Raw genomic sequence first — 7,115 nt, 5'->3', positions numbered from 1 at the left:
CCACTGGACTGGGCACCTACTTTGTGCAGAGTACTGTACTGGGTGCCTATCATGTACAGGGAAGTTGCAAGTCCTAGAATCTTGACATTTAGCTGGGATTCTCTGTTCCACTTCACTGAGTTTGCCCATTGAAGTTGCCATGAACCAGCCCCTCTTTTGTGTTGCTTGCTGGCATACAGAACAATTTCAAAACAATGTTCAAGTTTAGATAGGAGTGAAGGTATAATAACAATAATAATAATAATAATAATAATAATAATAATAGTAATAATGATGGAATTTGTTAAGCACTTCCTATGTGCAAAGCACTGTTCTAAGCACTGGGGAGTATACAGGGTGATCAGGTTGTCCCACGTGGGGCTCACAGTCTTAATCCCCTTTTTACAGATGAGGTAACTGAGGCACAGAGAAGTGACTTGCCCAAAGTCACACAGCTGACAATTGAAGGATCTGGGATTTGAACCCATGACCTCTGACTCCCAAGCCCGTGCTCTTTCTGCTGAGCCATGCTGCTTCTCTGAGCCATGCTTCTTCTCAGGTATAGGACCTGTTCTGGGTTTTCCTGCTTAGGGAAAATCCAATCACTATCCAAGCTTAAAATGCCTTCATTGAATCCCTAAACAGGGCTAGATCTAGGCAACATGCAGTCTTTTTTTATGGTGTATGTTAAGTGCTTACTATGTGCCAAGCACTGTACTCAGCGGTGGGGTAGGTACAAAGTAATCAGGTTGGACACAGTCCATGACCCACATGGACTTCATAATTTTAATTCCCATTTTACACATGAGGTAACTGAGAAATTAAGTGACTTGCCCAAGGTCACACAGCAATCAAGTGGCAGAGCTGGGATTAAAACCCAGGTCCTCTGACTCCCAGGTCCGTGTGCTTTCCACTAGGTTATGCTGCTTCTTCCCATATTTCCAGCCCCATGATCCCAATTCATATTCTGATTCCTTTAGCTTATTCCCAGGAGAAATAAAAAAGCTGCTCCAAAGTGGTCAGTAAGGAAGTAGGAAACCAAACAGAAGGCAGCATTTTGTCTTTACATATAACCATGATTGGCCTACATCTTGCATCCTGTGTGTAATTCTGGTCACTGTGCATTAGGAAGGTCACAGCAGAGTTGGAGAAGGTTCAGAGACAGGGAGCCCCAGTTGTAAGGGGAACAGGGAAGCTTCTGAAGAAGGACAGGCAACTGAAAAGATTAGGACTCCACTCTGCAAAGGCATAGACTGACGGGAGACAGGATACAAAGGTGAAACACCTTGAAAGAGATGGACAGGGCAAACCCAGAATGATTTTCACCAAATATCACCCTACGAGGTCATCACCTCTTCAAACCTGAAGGTGGTAGATTTAACAGAAATGAAAGGAAACACATCTTGATTAGCAGTTGATATGCATATGGAATGTGTTGCCCAGGAAACTGTGCAGGCTCAGTAGGTTAAAAGGGGTTTGGATATATTCATGGATGAGGAGTTCACAATGGATTACTAAATGGGAAGATAGTGTTAGTAAATGGTCCATGACCATCACTGAGAATGGATGTCAGAGGACCATCATCACATGATTTTATGACAAGAACGCAGGCCTAAGCATCATGAGACTCAGATTCTGAAGCTGCTCTCCCTTTGTCCTGCCTTGTGACCTAACACAAGTCACTTCATTGTTTTGTCAGTTTACTCATTTGTAAGAGCAGATTAGGATATCTGCTCACCCTACATTTCCCTACATTGTGAGTCTTGTATTAGACTGAGACTGTGCCTGATCAGGTTATTTTCTTTCTACCCTAGAGTTAGGCAAAGTGCTTTGGCATTTAGGAAGTACTTAATACTTTTTTTAGGGTTTTTTTAATGGTTTTTGTTAAACGTTTACTTAGGGCCAGGCATTGCATGAAGTGCTGGAGCAGATAGAAGCTAATCAGGTAGGGCACTATCCATGTCCCACATGGGGCTCACATCTTAATCCCAATTTTTCAGATGAGATAACTAAGGCACAGAGAAGTTAAGTGACTTGTCCAAAGTCACACAGCTGGTATGTGGCAGAGCTGGGATTAGAATCCAAGTCCTTCTGATTCCCCCCTCTCAGGATCACAACTGGAGAGTTTCCAGTATTCTACAAGTCTTAGCTATGGGAGGCAGAGTCAAGCAGAGGCTTAACCATTCCATTCCTATCTTGGGCAGTGGCTAGCTAGTGGAAGGCAATCTGCTACAAGTCAAAACTCACCTGTGCTGGGCAGCAGCGGCATGGATGAGAGTCGAGGGCAGATATTCAAGTTGACAGCGTAGAAGAAGGCAGTGGTAAACCACTTCTGTATTTTTACCAAGAAAATTCTATGGATACATTACCAGAACCATTGCAGATGGAGGTTGGACGTTCTGGGAAAGATGTGTCCATAGAGGCGGTATAGATAACAGACAAGTCAACAGCCTAAGACTAGATAAAACCTTCTGACTCCCAGGCCAATGCACTATCCATTAGGCCACCATGATTCTCACATTGTTATCATACTTATCATGTGATTCCTCCAAGTACCCAGTGGCCACTCGGGAGAGTGAAAATTGGGCTGGCTGAACCATTGGACTGAACCAGCAGTGCAGCGTTTATGTCTGTATTCTAAGTACTCATCTGAGAATGTTTAAGAGCTACCCAATTTGCAAGAGGGAGGGGTGGATCACATGAGACCCAAAGGCTCTTTTAGGCCCCAAGCTTCTGCCCCTAACTCTTAGGGTCCCATGGCTGATTGGGAATCCAAATCCTTCTTTTGAACCAGGTGACTGGAAGTGAATTCTGCCTCCACCATCACAGAGGTCCCTATTGTAATAATAATGGTGGCATTTAAGTGCTTAAAATGCACCAAGCTCTGCATTAAGTATTGGGGTAGATACAAGGTAATTAGGCAGTATACTGGCCCTGTCCTACAGTCTAAGGGGGAGGGAGAACAAGTATTGAATCCCCATGTTATAAGTGAGGAAACTGAGGCACAGAGAAGTGAAGTGACTTGGCCAAGGTCACACAGTAGACAAGTGGCAGAGCTGGGATTGGAACCCAGATCCCCAGGTCTGTGCACTTTCCACTAAGGCCATGCTGGGATTTGGTCCCACTCTCAGCTAAGGGGAACTCTGCTTTCACAGTGGAGTCTGTGGAGCAGGATTTTGCTTTATCTTGTCTTGTCTCCTCCACACATTGCTCACTCCAGGGCAAAGACTAGGCTCTGTCTCTTCCTTGACAGTGTCTTCGGGGAGGACACGAGGCTGTCATCATTTCACCAGAAGTAGACAGTGCACAATAGGCTACTGAAACAAAGGATTGCTCTCTGGAGAGGAACCCATTTCGATTATGGCCCCGTTGGAGGAGTGATCTGCCCTAAATCTTGCAAAATGATCCTGCCTTAATTCACATCTCTCGAGTGATGAGCCCAGTTCCCACCAGAAGATGAAGAAACCGTCCGGATTTCAGGCCATTACTGTACCAGGAGGCAATCTCCCTTTCTAGATGTCCATGCCCGGGCCATTCATTAGAAAGCCTAATTGATATTTGATTCATCGCTGCTTTGGATTGTGGCATAATCATAGGAGCTTTGTCTGTGCTCATGAAATAGCACTGCCTGGTAGCTGCAACAACCTCCCGGAAGAGGGCTGGGAAGGTGGGGGGAGCTGTGAAGGATGTGAAGTGAGAGTGAGTTCCAGGTAGGATGGAGGGGGTAGACCTGGGGTCGAATCCGGGAGAGGCGGAGGAAGGGTCCAGTGAGAAGGTTTTCCATACTAACATGGTCACCCGAAGGTGATGGGAACCTGAGAAGCCAGAGGGATGTGTTACCGGGGAAAGAGGGAAGGGAGCAATCTCTCTGAGACATCAGCTGCTCTTGAGAAGCAGCCACTTGCTGCCCAGTGTTTCATTTGACGTTTCAGGGGGTGAGCAACAGTGAGAATCAAGTAGGGGCAATGGTGGTGGTTGCAGAGGTGGAGATTTTAGGGGTCTCAGCAGAGGCTTCTGAAAGCAGTCAATCGTATTTATTGAGACCTTACTGTGTGCAGAGCCCTGTATTAAGCATTTGGGAGAGTACAATATAAACATAAATAGACACAGTCCCTACTCACAACAAGCTTGTAGTTTAGAGGTGGGGAGACAGACATCAATACAAATAAATAAATTACAGATCTGTACCTAAGTGCTGTGGGGCTGGGAGAGGGGATGAATAAAGGGAGCAAGTCGGGGTGATGCAGAGGAGAGTGGATGAAGAAAGAAGGGCTTAGTCAGGGAAGGCCTTTTGGAGGAGACATGCCTTCGTTAAGGCTTTGAAGGGGGCGGAGGGAGGTTTAGGCCAGAGGCAGGAAGTGGGGAAGAGGTCAGGCAAAATAGACAAGATCTTTCCCAAGAAGGTAAAGATTTCCAAGGGCTAGAATCTGGCACCTGAGCCCTCTTTAAGTAACCTTGAGGGTTCTTCTGTTCCAGTGAGGGCAGAGCAGGGATTTCCAGCATGTTACAGTGTCAAAGTAGTAGTAGAGATTTTATTTCTTACTATACCACCTTGGCTTACTAGGTGCAGACTGTACTGCACATTGAACTAAACAATAGGACTGAGGTACAGAGAAGTGACGTGATTTGTCCAAGGTCATACAGCAATCAATCAATCAATCGTATTTATTGAGAGCTTACTGTGTGCAGAGCACTGTACTAAGCACTTGGGAGGTACAAGTTGGCAACGTATAGAGACGGTCCCTACCCAGCAGTGGGCTCACAGTCTAGAAGTGGGAGACAGAGAACAAAACAAAACAAATTAACAAAATAAAATAAATAGAATAGATATGTACAAGTAAAATAACCAAGGAACAATTTCATGATATTCATTTTCCCTTTTCTCTTCTCCTCCCTCTCTCCCTACTGGAGGATCACCAATCCCTGATCCCTGCTGTTTCTCTCCCCCGTTACCCCCTGCCTCGCCTCCCCTTTTCCTCCTTCTACATCCCAGATTCATTTTCCACCTCCCCTGGACAAGTATTGTAGTATATGTTTCTTCAGGACTTGTGTTCCAGTTAGCTCCTAGTGGGCAGGAAACATGTCTCTTTTTTCTGTTATCCTTCCCAAAGCACTTTGTAGAGAGCATTACCCGCAATACATGCTCAATAAACCCCATTACCCAATTATATTTCACCCCATGGTTCTGTTTCTTGCTGGTCCAATCTTTCCTCCTCTTTTGAGAAAGTACAAAACAATAGAGCTGGTAGACACTACCCATGCCCACAAAGAGCTTACAGACTAGAGAGGGAGTCAGGCATTAAAATAAATTATAGATAAGGAACTGATAGGGAATAAGGATCTGTACATTAGTACCGTGGGGCTGGGGGTGGGGTCTAGATCAAGTTTTAGAGCCATATTCATTCACTTTCATTCATTCAATCATATTTATTGAGCACTTATTGTATGCAGAGCACTGTACACAATAGAGGCCTTCCCCAGTTAAGCCTTCCCCATGGGCAACAATCTTATTCAAGCTTAAAGCTCTTTGGAGAGTAAAGAGTCAGCACCTTGGCCATAAAGAGAAAGATCCAGGCTGACAGGTTTCTTGTCTGCCTGCCACTGGCAGACTTGGGATGATAATGTTCTTCCCCCATCATTCCCTTGCTTATTGGAACACTGGTCTGCTAGGTTTTATTTCCAGAGGGAGTTGATGTACCTTGACAGTCATTATTTTAGCAAGTCCTGGGAACTTATAAAAAAAAAGGCAGCTGGACTCGTGGTAAGCTTTTATTCCAGGAGAAAGTTGTTTGCAAAATACAATAGACATTAATAATGCCATTCACAGTGTTATTGATTTCTCGTAATAATAATAATAGTAATGGTATTTGTTAAGTGCTTACTATATATCAAGCACTGTTCTATGCGCTGGGGGGGATACAAGGTAATCAGGTTTTCCCATGTAGGGCTCACAGTCTTAATCCCCATTTTACAGATGAGGGAACTGAGGCACAGAGAAGTTAAGTGACTTGCCCAAAGTCACACAGCTGACGAGTGGCAGAGCCAGGATTAGAACCCCTGACCTCTAACTCCCAAGTCCGTGCTCTTTCCACTGAGCCACGCTGCTTCTCTTCCCTTCCCTTCTCTTACTCCTTCTCTTCCTTGGGAAGAAACATTTGATTGGATCCCTGAGAAACCCTGAAGTTTTCAAACAGATATCAGGGTTTCAAAGTCCATTAAGCAAGGTGATTTACAATGCTCTCAAGACTTGCCCATGGAAACCCATTAACATTTTCCCATTTGGCTTGTAGAAAAGTCATTATTCTAAACATACACACACACCAGAATTAATGGTGTTGGGTGACAATAAGAAAATTGCTTAGATCTCCTAACAAGGTCCTTCTTAGTCTTTTGCTGTAGACCACATTCATTTTGAAGGAGAATCATACACCTGTCTTAGACCATGCTCACAGAGCACTGAAGCAGGTGGCATGAACTCCATCTTTTCTGTCCATCAGCTATCCATTGCAATCTGCCTCTGCCCCATTTGGATCCAGAGGACATCATGTACTCTCTTGGAATTAGGGACACCTTCCCCATCTCACTCTCTTCTCCAAGAAGCGGTGAGGCCTAGTGGAGAGAGAAGCAGCATGGCATAGTGGAAAGAGTGTGGGCCTGGGAGTCAGAAGGTCGTGAGTTCCAATCCCATCTCTGCCACTCATCTGCTGTGTGGCCTTGGGCAAGTCACTTCACTTCTCTGGGCCTCAGTTACCTCAACTGTAAAATGGGTATTTAGACTGGAAGCCCCATGCGGGACAGGTACTGTGTCCAACCTGATTTGCTTGTATCCACCCCAGCTCTTAGTATTCATTCATTCATTCATTCATTCAATCATATTTATTGAGTGCTTAATGTGTGCAGAGTACTTTATTAAGCGCTTGGAAAGTAAAATTCAGCAATAAAGGGAAACAATACCTGCCCCCGCCGGGCTTAGTACAGTGCCTGGCACACATTAAGTGCTTAACAAATACCACAATTATTATTATTACTATTATTATTATTATTATTATTATTATCATTATTATTACTAAAGAGCAAGGCCATAGAAGTCAGAGGACCTGGGTTCTAATCCTAGCTCCACCACTTGTCTGCTGTGT

The 7,115-nt window shown here is 44.6% G+C and overlaps 1 non-coding gene across 1 annotated transcript; it reads left to right on the top strand.

The window, feature by feature from the left end:
* The first annotated feature begins 2,078 nt into the window (after positions 1-2,078).
* LOC119920117 lies at positions 2,079-2,216 on the top strand. Its single transcript, XR_005447882.1, has one exon. It is a non-coding gene; the product is annotated as a small nucleolar RNA SNORA7 (small nucleolar RNA).
* The last annotated feature ends 4,899 nt before the right edge of the window (positions 2,217-7,115 follow it).

Source organism: Tachyglossus aculeatus, chromosome X1 (genome assembly GCF_015852505.1).
Source record: "Tachyglossus aculeatus isolate mTacAcu1 chromosome X1, mTacAcu1.pri, whole genome shotgun sequence".
Taxonomy (NCBI): Eukaryota; Metazoa; Chordata; class Mammalia; order Monotremata; family Tachyglossidae; genus Tachyglossus; species Tachyglossus aculeatus.
The sequence above is the reverse complement of the archived record's forward strand: the minus strand, read 5'-3'. Positions and strand labels throughout refer to the sequence as shown.